This window comes from Chanodichthys erythropterus, chromosome 11, assembly GCF_024489055.1.
Source record: "Chanodichthys erythropterus isolate Z2021 chromosome 11, ASM2448905v1, whole genome shotgun sequence".
Taxonomy (NCBI): Eukaryota; Metazoa; Chordata; class Actinopteri; order Cypriniformes; family Xenocyprididae; genus Chanodichthys; species Chanodichthys erythropterus.
Genome location: NC_090231.1, coordinates 53,616,717 through 53,629,218, shown reverse-complemented (window position 1 = coordinate 53,629,218; position 12,502 = coordinate 53,616,717).

The following is a 12,502-nucleotide window of genomic DNA, read 5'->3' as shown; positions in this document are numbered from 1 at the left end:
GCAAACATTTCAGAAGTTAAAAAAAGTTTTGCTCTCTCAGAGAGACCCGAGAGAGCTCTCTGCATAACGTTACTTTGAGGTTACCGAGATGACACCTGGAGCACAACTTTGAAGTGAAGTAAGACTATCCCTCCGTTTCTGTTGAAATGATATATCGGGTATTGAAGAAAAGAGGAGGCTAGAGCAGAGAGGGAAGGAGAGGGCAAACAAGAAGGAAGAGCAAGAGAGAGAGAAAAGTACAACCACATTCCCTGCACATATTCTCCTCATTACCAGAGAGAGGGAGCCGATCGCTCAATTATTGGCTGCCGTCACAGGCTAATATTCCTGCCTGTCAGCCCTGATTTTTGCTCAGTTTTGCTCAGACTCCTTCTGATGGAGCTCATTTCACGTTAACCAGAAACAGAAGGTGCTGTGAAAACTGCGACACCTGATCCTGCGTCCAAGAGACGGGAAGTGCACCGCCAGGCCTGGTGCCTGCCAATGCACCCTCTCCGCAGACGCCCTCCCTAGGTTTTGAAATGGACGGTGGGACGGGTCAGGGGTGTTGGTCGAAGATAATCACGAAAGGGTGCAGAGAGATTTGATACGTATGAGTATGAAATACCAGAATGCTTAAGTGTTATAAATGTGCCATTGAACAATAAAAAGCTTGTTGTCTATTTTGGTTTACATATATTCTGTGTACAACTAATATCTATATATATATATATATATATATATATATATATATATATATATATATATATATATATATATATATATATATATATATATATATAGATAAATAGATAAATAGATAGATAGATAAAGATTTATAAAACAGAACTATATATATAGTAAGAATTTTAATTTTAATTTTTTTGAGAAGAACTTAAAGAAATAAAAAAATTTTTTCAGTAAGGATGCATTAAATCGGTCAAAAGTGACAGTAAAGACATTTAAAATGTAACAAAAGATTATATTTCAAATAAACGCTGTTCTTTTGAACTTTCTATTCTTCAAAGAATCCTGAAAAAAAAAATATTGTACACAAATATTTTCTAAATCTGTAGACAATAAATGTTTCTTGAGCAGCAAATTGACATATTAGAATGATTTCTGAAGGATGTGACACTGAAGACTGGAGTAATGATGCTGAAAATTCAGCTTTGCCAACACAAGAATAAATTACATTTTAAAATATTTTCAAATAGAAAACTTAAATTGTAATAATATTTCACAATATTACTGATTTTACTGTATTTTTAATTAAATAAATGCAGCCTTGGTGAGCAGACGAAACTTCTTTTAAAGACATTAAAAATCTTACAGATCCCAAACTTTTGAACGGTAGTATATATATATATATATATATATATATATATATATATATATATATATATATATATATAGTTGTACACAGAATATATGTAAACCAAAATAGACAACAAGACACATTTTTATTGTTCAATGGCATATTTATAACACTTAAGCATTCTGGTATATATATATAAAATGTGGATGTTAAAATTACATGCTAAAATGTATATATAATGTAATATTTAATTTAATTATATCTATCTAGATAGATAGATAGATAGATAAATAGAATTAAATTAAATATTACATTATATATATATTTTAGCATGTAATTTTAACATCCACATTTTTTTTTTTTTTTCGGAAACGAGTGAATGGTTTAACATCCACATTTTAAAAAAACCCATGGCTTGACTTAAGAATGCCTTTATTAACCCTCTGGAGCTGTATGAATTAATTCTATGATGGATGGATGCACTTTTTTGGGCCCTAAAAAAAAAAAAATGGCATCATTCACTCCCATTATAAAGCTTGGAAGAGCTAGGATATTATTTAATAGAACTCTGAATGTGTTTGGCTTAAAGAAGAAAGCCATATACACCTAGGATGGCTTGAGGGTGAGTACATTAGATAATTTCATTTTTGGGTGAACTATCCCTTTAATTATCATTATAATGCACTTTTTTCTCTTGTTTTTGTTGTCGCTGAAAAATCCTTGGTTATGACTATTTTCATCAGTAATTTTAAACAGATTGCACTTGAATTTTCATTTATGGATGAGCTATTCCTTTATTAATACATATTCTGTCTATTCATTTAGAAAGCAATTGTTGGCAATGTTCAAGTGGAGGTGTGTGTGATCAATTGATCAGTTTGCCCTCTCTTGTCAGGGACGCCCTCATATTCCTGCCTGTGAGGAGGACATATTTAAATAAAACTCTTGCCGCTTCCCTCAATTCAAGGGAGAGACTCGTCATTCCCATTTAAGTCTTCCCCCTGTTCTGGACGTCTCTTCCTCGGATCCTCTTCACCCATCATTTCTTCTGACGGATGAGATTGAATTAGTCTGACCTGTCTTCGCAGTTCGAGCATAATTTGGCTTTGACATTGATAGCAGGGAAGATGCCTGACATGAATAGATGGAAGAGAAAGGGAAGACAGTGGAAGGAAGTGATCACAGGATGCATAGCAATGAAGTAGGAACCCTGCACTGATTTCAGACCTTGACCAAATAATATAATACTATAGGTTTGTGACTGTCAATTTCAAATTCAGTGTTGAAATATGATAATTCTATAAAAGGGTTCATGTATTTACTACAGAGCCACTAAGGGGATATGGTGATGGGGAAAAAATGAGATGGGAGGAAAATACTTCGCGTTTTCTAGCAAAACTATTGCGTTCCCCTGTGGAACTTAATATAGTACAAATATCGTTTTTTCATTGCATTTTTTGAATGGAAAGTTTCTCTAGGAAATGCAAAAGCATTGCAATATTATTTTTTCTCCCATCTCATTTTTTTTAACCATTACCATTGCTTCACAGTAATTTTTTTACAGAAGGATTTTGTCCTATTGGGTTTGGGGTTGCGGTTTTGTGTTTGCTCAAGTATGAGCAATAGCAAGCACTTGTTTGAGACCTAATGGAAGTTTGAGTGGACCCAGAATATGGGCTAAGCAGAAATAAGGAAAGGAAGGGCAGTGCCATGCAGACTTTAAAGCCACTCTGAGATCTGTGCTACCATGGCTTCCCTTTCAGCTCTCTGCTCCTCATTTGCTGCCTATGTGGTCATACGTCTCAGTGCCAGCAGCCAGTAAACCATTCATGTTTTCCATTTAAGACAATGACTGTGATCACACAGCCTTCTGTACACTTGTGCCTTTTGTAGTCACTCCGGCTTAACTTGTCGAACATTCGTACCCTTGATGTTCCACAAATGATGGGAGCAGAGCTTGGAGGGTTTTGCTAAACCCACAGACAGATTAGGAGAGAACATGCAATGCATGAGACATCACATAGCACCACCGCCACAGTGTACCATACTTGCTTTACACTTTCACACTGTAAAATTTATGTCCCTGTTACACTTAATAAACATTACACGAAAAAGAGAGACCAAATACAATTCTATTTTGTATTTTTGCACTATGTAATGTTCTATTTATTAAAACCAAGTATAAATTTCATCAAGTCAGTATTTTTATGCATTTTTATTTATTCCAAAATAAGAACTAAAGGCAGTACCAATTTAAACAAAACAGTATATATTATTTTTGAACTAATGTTCAGCTTTTCTTTTTTAATAGTCAGCTTATTTTCATCAAGATTGTACACCCTGCTCAAAGACATGAAGATGTACCTTTCATTTCCCCGAGCTGATTTCTCACTAAAACCCCCCACAGTCATCATGTTTTCAGGCCATTTCAAGTTTGATTTTGAAGTGACAAAGCGGTGATATCTAAGTGGCTGAGTTGTTTACTTACTTTTTAATTAGTCTTCCGATAATTTTCTTCATTCAGGCCGATTCGAGAATGTGCACGAAAACAAGAGGCGGGATTTATCGCATGAACCAATCATATCCAATCCAATCATAGCGCAATGGAGGCATTGCCTCCTCTCATGTGACTTTCTCCCATTCATTCTCAATTACCACCCATCAAATTCACAGCACACTTTGGGGTGTCTGTTAAAAATCAATGGGTTCAGGGGAGGCAAGCCTCCCACTGCAACTTCACCTGCGGGTGTCGCTGTTGGATTTTTATAATATTGATTATTCTCTCATCCAGAAGAGACTAAAATTACATATGTTCAATTTTCCACTATATACCCGGGGTTAAAAGATGGGTTTAGAATGATGATAACCTGGGGTAAGCTCAGTGTTGAAAGCCCTTATATGAACTAAACAAAATAGGAAGACTCTTTTCAGTGCTTACCCCACATATGAGACATGTGACACATGAATTTGAGCTCTGAGACAACAAAGTCTGGAACACCCTTGTGCAATATTTTACTGGATATTTGAACTGGGAGATTACCTTATCATGCCTCAAGGAGAGATACTTTACATCTATTCCATTCATCCATCTATTCTCCAAGCTGCTTGTCTTTTGTAGGGGACTGCATGGTGACCACCTTGTTTTGAGGCAACTGTGCTACCTATTGAGCCACCGTGCCACCCTGCGATACCACGCAAATACTAATCAGGTACAATACTCTCATGCCGTTTTCTAAACTAACCATACTGTTTTCTGGTACTCAAAATAAATGCTTATAGCTTTTGATTACATTGGCCTGTTATAAGCTGTTTGGATTCGTTATTTGAAGTAGCCTATAGTCAAACCATGGTTCACCGTTTTGAATTTCATTGAAAGTGTACTGTTTTAACTCCTCCTTTAGCTTTCATTGAATCCTGGGCAAAAGTTATCCAGATCTTTTTGGTATACCAAAACTTTGGCTAAATCTCTGAAACTCAGTGTATAAATGTTCGAGAACAATGCACTTCAAACGTTAGCCTTGGGAAGCTAATTAAATCTGGGGCCCTGAATCAGTAAGGTGAACTCTAGACCAAGAGGTCAGGAAACCTTAAAGAGGAAGCACCTTTGCTTAATATCAGCACTACACCCAGGCGCTAACTCAATTTCACACTCCTAAACCCAGGCCCCATGCTTGGCCAACATCACATCTGAGTATGCGTACCATCTGGACTGAAGTTTGAGAGGAAGCAGCTTGGGTTTTCACACTGATCCAATTAGGGCGTTTTTTAATTCATTAAGGATGACCTGTTGTGTGTTAACTAGCTCAGCATGGCTAGCGGATCTGAAGCCACTTGCTGACCAGGATAGCTTATATCTGACACTCCTTAAACTCCTCGAGTCCAGTCAGTAGGGGGTATGGAAGAGCAGAGAGGGACTTCAGAGGGACCTCTTCAACTTCCTGTTCTTAGAACTCTACACTCAGGGCCAGGGATGCATAGTATAGGGTTCTTCTGGTACACAAACTCTAAAACAATAGAGAGCTGGTCCCACAGGCAAGAAATATTGGAAACAGGAGGGTTGATCCGCTGCTGTGGAAATGTGAGCCGTGAGATGGTGAAAAACATGTTTTCAGACACCCGTCTAAATCCATGCCCACTGATCTCGATGTGTGCCTTGTCATTCAACACCTTGTCAAGTATCATATTCTTACGCTAAGGACAAATTGCATCTCTTCAATCAGTTAAGCAATACAGTGGATAGTGGAGGTCAACTGTGGCATAAATGTGCCTTTGTGGTTGTTTGAAATATGAATTTAAAACCATAAGTCCTTTGAAACCATGTCATTAGGTTTGGACTATTTTTAAATCCTCTTTAAACATTTCTTTAAAAATTCAGACAATTTGGAGCACTCAAGGTCATTCTATCTCCACTTGCAACAACCATTCTAACAAAACCAAAAGTGCTTCAAATGGCGAAATAATAATGCGAACTGTGGCCTACAGGCAGATACAATAGTACAGTCCTTTATCAGGGAAGACTTCAAAAGTGGAGACCATGCCCTTGGTTAGCTGCATGAGTGGCCTACCATCATCCTGTCATATTAAAGCAGTTTTGTTTTTCAAAAAAGCATCTTATTTCATAGGGAGGTTTCCTGCATTAGAATCAAAACAATATGGTGTGAGTGTGTCACATTCCTTAGTAGAGACCCACTGGCTGCTCTTCATAATGAGGAAAAATTGGTTTCAACACAGGACAAGAGTTGAGCTTCTGCGTTAAAGTGTTCTGCACAAATGCACACTCTATGTGGGCACTTTGAATAAAATAAAAGTTCCTCATTAGGAAAAGGAATATTAATTACTGTTAATATTTACTCACCTTCAAATTTTTGAAGAATTGCTACCTGGCTCTTGCCATATAACAGTTTATTTTGAGCAAAGAAACATAAAATTTAATATGGACGCAGATGAGGGCCATAGATGCAAGCTTTGGCAGATGTGAATATTACCAATGATTAAGGGGATTGTCAAACTTCAAAAGAATAAAAAAGACCACAGTAAAAGTGATCCATAAGTCTTTTTAACTTATTTTTAAAGGGTTAGTTCACCCAAAAATGAAAATTCTGTCATTAATTACTCACCCTCATGTCGTTCCAAACCTGTAAGACTGTTCATCTTCGGAACACAAATTAAGATATTTTTGATGAAATCCATGAACTTTCTGGCCTCCAATAGACTGCAGCGCTTCCAAGGCCCAGAAAGGTTGTAAAGACACTGTTAAAATAGTCCATGTGACTACAGTGGTTTATTAAGGGTCTTATCTAGTGAAACAATTGGTCATTTTCTAAAAATACAAATGTACATGCTTTATAAACACAAATGATCGCTTTGCAAGTGCTTCTGCTTTCCGTATTCTTCAAAAAGCTTACGCTGTATGTCCTACACCTTCCCTATTCAACATACGAAATGAACCAGTTTCATTTTTTTCTGTAAGTAGAATAGGGAAGGCGTAGGACATACAGCCTAAGCTTGGAATGGTGGAAGCACTTGCAAGGCGATCATTTGTGTTTATAAAGCATATACAGTTGTATTTTTTTTTAAGAAAATGACAGATCGCTTCGCTAGATAAGACCCTTATTCCTTGTCTGGTATCGTTTAAAGCACTTTGAAGTTGCACTAAAACTAATTTAGACCTTCAACCATTTGGAGACTATTGAAGTCCACTATAAGGAGAATAATCCAGGAATGTTTTCCTCAAAAACCTTTTCTTTTCGACTGAAGAAAGAAAGACATGAACATCTTGGATGACATGGGAATGAGTAAATTATCAGGAAATTTTCATTCAGAAGTGAACTAATCCTTTAATGTCATGAAGCGACAAGAATACATTTTGTGTGCAAAAAACAAAACAAAAATAACGACTTTTTTCAGCAATGTCTTTTCTTTCATGTCAGTCTCCTATGCTGTTGACAGTGCAGAACCTGGAAGCGCTGCACTGTGTTTACTATGTAAACAGCATAGAAGAATGACAGGAAAGCGAAGAAATTGTTGAATAAAGTTATTTTTTGCACACAAAAAATATTCCCATCACTTTATAACATTGAGGTTGAGGTAGTCACATGGACTATTATAATGATGTCTTTCCTACGTTTCTGGGCCTTCAAAGTGGTAAAAACATTAGTCTATCGGAGCTCAGAAAGTTTATCAAAAATATCTTAATTTGTGTTCTAAAGATGAATGAAGGTCTTATGGGTTTGGAACGACATGAGGGTGAGTAATTAATGACAGAATTTTCATTTTTGGGTGAACTAACCCTTTAAAAATAAGTGAAAAATACTTATGGATCACTTTTATATGGATCTTTAGCATCTATGCCACTCTGCTCAAAGATCAGTGGAGATATATATATATTTTAAATTAAACATTTTATATATATATAAAACAGATTTTTGCACATTAGTCCAAAATGTAATGTCATGTGTTTACCAGATGAGAAGAAATTGAGTTTATTTTGATTTTAATGAATTAAGGTAGCTGAATCTTTACTGTAAGAGCATGGCGCTGGCAAAAACCAATTCATGGGTTTGAATCCCATTGAGAGAAGGGATACAGCAATTCTATTGATAAATAAATGTACCATTGGTAATAACTGTACAATGCTCAATACTCAGTCGTGTGTATTTACAGTATTTGTACACAATGCAACCCTCATCCTCCTTCCAAAATAACAGACAGTTACATTCATGTTCCACACAGATCTTTTTCAAAAAAAGTTGATGTATTAAGTGATTTATGTAAAATGTAATTTTGGAGGAAAGTATATATTTGGGGTAGTTTAACATTCATTAAAATATGTATTTTCACAAGTTTGCTTGATCATAATCATAGTAAGGCATAGTAGAGATAAACAGATTTGGCTTGCTGCCCATGGTAAAACCTAAACTCAGTATGTAATTCACATTACAAAGCTTTTTTCATTTACTGCTACATTTGTCACATAGCACCTTTACAATTGTACAGTCTAGGAGTCAGGAACCCGACATCCGTCTGTGTGAACGTTTATCATCCAACTTGACTGTGATAAATTTAGCAGTTGAGACAACTTTTCAAAGTTTTCTGAGTAAATGGCCAAAGTGCTACATTTACCCCGCTACATCTGATTCATACAAGCTGCGACTTGCTTTGAATAAAAGCACCTGCCAAATGAAAAAATGTAAATGTAGACTGTTTGTGTCTGATTGCAACATGATATGTGAGTGTTTGTGTTTCTGCCAACTTCCTGTCAAATATCCTGTGAAAAACCCTAGTTGAAAGCTGTAAAGAGAGCAAGAGTTCATTAATGGACCTGAGCATCATCAATGTGAAACATCCCCGCTGCTAGTAATCAGATCTTTTCTCGTTCTCTTCCAAATATTGTAAATCAAATAATCAAGAGAAACAAAGTGAGACACATCCACACAAAACACAGGCATATTGTAATCGCCAGCTAACGCATACAGTATATGATAACACGCACAAAGGGCGTACACAGGGGAGCTCTCATCTGATCCTGTTCTGTACAAGGCTTTGAATTAGCCTGGAACGTTGCATTTGATCCTCTACACGAGTCAAAACTAATCTACGAGCGGTGCTTTTAACAGCAAACTTCACTTGGAATTATATTTGATTGTAAGTCTTAATCAAGTTCAATTTGTCATAAACAGCCACTTCTAATTAGCTACGTGTCTACATATCTTGCTTAATATATTTTAATTAATCTTGTTCATGAATGCTCCCTAAGAGGAATTTCAATGTGACTGCTCTTGCAGAGAATACCATACCAACAAGACAATGAACTACTGGGAATGTGTGTTAGGGGGCTGTCAAATCATGTGCATGTTGCATTAGATTAATTGCAATTAGGGTTAATTATGTTTTCAAAATCAAGCTCACGCCAGTGATCAGATGAACTATGCTTATTATTGGTTCTATTTGCGGTTTAATGCCAAAAATGTGAATTCTAATTAAAAGTAATAAACAAATGTGACCTTTGGTTGTGTTCTCTCACTTCCTCTCTCTCGCTCTCACTTCAATCATGCCGAAAAACGTATCACACAATAAACGGTCCAAGACAAGAGGGCTTTTATGCTCATACTTTTTAATGTATCACAATGAGCAAGAAACATACTTGATGAAATATTTTCAAAGGAGTATATTCAATTACCATCTACAATCAACTTAACTAGGACAACAAGGTTTTTGTGACAAAAGTTTCTCTTTAAAAGTCTGAAGTTCCATGTGGTTTATGTATGTTAGTCTCCATGTAATTTGGTACAGTTTGGAAATCTTCATCATATAATTACAGTAACAAAAAGCTAACAAGACTACAGTATAGAAAAGACATCAAGAACAACATTTTTGGTTTAACTTGCTCTTTTTGTACATTGCAAGGCTGTAAGTTCTACCCTCGGATGGGCTACCTGGAGCCACAGAGCCGTGCTTGCGAGGCTCGGAGGAGGAGGAATAATTTGAGGAGAACGAAAGAGAGAAGAAAAAAAAAAAAAAGAAACAAAAAAGGAAACACAAAAAGCGTCAAAAATGCTGTGGCACCAGGAGCCACTAAAGGAACAGGAAGCTCCAGCAGCAGTTCATCGTTGAAACTGGAGCAAATGTTTTTTTTGTTTGGTTGCTTGTTAGTTTGGTTATTAATTTTGGTTGCTTCGCTTTTTTGTGTTTATCTGCTTCCTCAGGAATAACACCCAGGAAAATCCCCTCCCCTTGAACAGTAAAGTCATTCTTTATGGTTGGATGGAACCGGTCGACTCCACGCCAGAGTGGAACCATGTGTCAGTCACTGAAACGGGCAGGAGGAAATGAAACAGGTAGCAACACCGTGAACTGGGAGACAACGTATGCGAGTGTTTGAGTCCATCCCGTTCAGAAGTGCAGAAAATGTCCAAGTAGATGCAGAACCAGAGAGAGAAAAAGGAGATAAATTCCCCTCCGTGTCACATATGTCCACTGGTTGCAGAGTCCACTCCCATCGGCATATAGTGTTAGTTAAGTAATGACTTGATATGGGGGCGCGTCGGCCCCGCCTTTGGCTCCCATGCCCAGTTTTGGTGTGCCAACAGCCTTCTCAGACATCTCAATGACATCTCTCAAGTTTCCCAGAGTTCGGTTCTCTTTATTTCCTTCTTTGTCATTTCAAAGAAAAGTGTTGATGTCTTCTTTAAATATATCTATATCTGTATACATGTTTATTTTCACAGTGGGCGAAAAGGATGACCTCTACAGCAAAACCTGTCGTTTTCGTTCTCTCTTTGCAAAATGTCCACAAAAATCAAGTATCCCAATGAGAGTTGATGTATCTCAGCCACGTGTTGGATTAACCACAATAAATATACACTCATCAGGGGCACCAACTAAAGTTTTTCGTGTTTTCGACTGCATTAAGCTTTGGCCACATTCATATAATTAATGAAAATAATAACTGCTCAGTGCTTCGATATCCTCTTTCACCACATTACTCAATTATTGTGTTGAATATCGGACTTTTCAAACCCTTTACTGAAGATTCAGCTTTGCAGTTCAGTATGTTTTGGTGCGAAAAGAAAGTAGAAAATAGAATACAAAGTATAAAAACTCAGACTGATGCTGGCTCTTATGAAACCCACACACGCACACACACGCACACACGCGCTCGCACATACAAAGTCCATGCTGGCTGAAACAGTTGTGAGGAAATCTGCCCCACACGAGAGCCTATAAAAAACGAGAACACTTTGGAAGCAAGAGATACAACCGTGTCAAGACAAACAAATATAGGAACATTGTAACACCATAAAGTGGCCAGAGAATGATAGAAAACAAATAGATGAGATTTCAATTTAAAGCTGGCATTGTAACATTAATTTATAAATGGACGACAACAAAAAAAATGAAATAAAATAAAATAAACAGTTATATGAAAATAACCATAAAGATATTATCTGAGACCAAAACAATGCAAAGCATTCAAAAATAAACTATACAATAGCAGACTTCTCAAAAATAATTAAATGAACAATATTATAGATACCATGGATTGAAAGGAGTGGATCAGCTTGCAGATCAGATGAATCCAATTTCAATAGCATGCACACCAAATAACACCAGATCAAATTGTTCTGCAAGACTTAATGCTCGTTTACACACCAGGAGAAGTGTGGAAATATGTTACTAAAGCCAAATACATTTGTGCCCCCCTAAAGCATCCAATGCAAATTTAAAACGACTTGATTTGGAAAAGCAATTCCATTTACCAAAGGATGGGGGCCATTTTGATAAAACGCAACCATTTCCATTGCAATGACTTGGAGTGAGGAGCCTCTTTGGACACAATGGCATAATTCTACCTTGTCACCATGCAAAACAAGGGACACCTAAAACAAATCCTGCTTTCCCCACAATGTCCTACAATGCTTTGGAATGAAAATGCCCCTTACAGACCTGCAACAGACATTTTATGCATGAAAATGGCTTTAAACCCTGCAGAAAACGAATTCCCAGGAGGGAGGCCGAATTCGCCAAACAAGAAGCACGATGTCACCGTATCAGCAAGATGTGTAAGTACCGGACAGCACGCAGTATGTAAATTTTTGGTAACCACTATGACTTGGTGATCTAGTCCAAGTGAGTAAAGTCATTTAATGGCTGCAGGGATTCTGTTCACTCTCGACACATCGTAGTCAGAGTGAGGTGATATTCAGCAATCCATGATGGCAGAGTTACACAACAGCTTACAGTCACCTTTGAAATGGGATAAAATAGAATTATACTCAATTTGAATAAAAATGAAGCAGTCCTTGCTTAAGAAATTAAAACTCAGGTGTAGTATTTGGAATGCACTGTTATTTTTTTACAAACATTATAGATCATTGGCTTTTAACATTGGTCTGTTCAAAAATGAAAAAAAATAAGCTAAAATGTCCTTTGGAACATATATTCACAGTCTTCAAAGTTCCGTTTTTGCAACAAGAAGGGAAAAAAAGATGTTGCAGGGGCAGGGAAATGGTTTATTGTTTGTTTCTTTTTTTCTTAAAGCTTAGCCAAAAAGCAAAAGGAGCATGCATCTAGGTATTCTTCCTTTCCAAATCTACATTAGCAGCAAAACATATGTCCTCAAAGACCAGACCTTATATATATATTCATTTTTTTTTTTTTTTTTTTTTACAAAAAAAAACAAAAACAAAACAAACAAAAAAAATG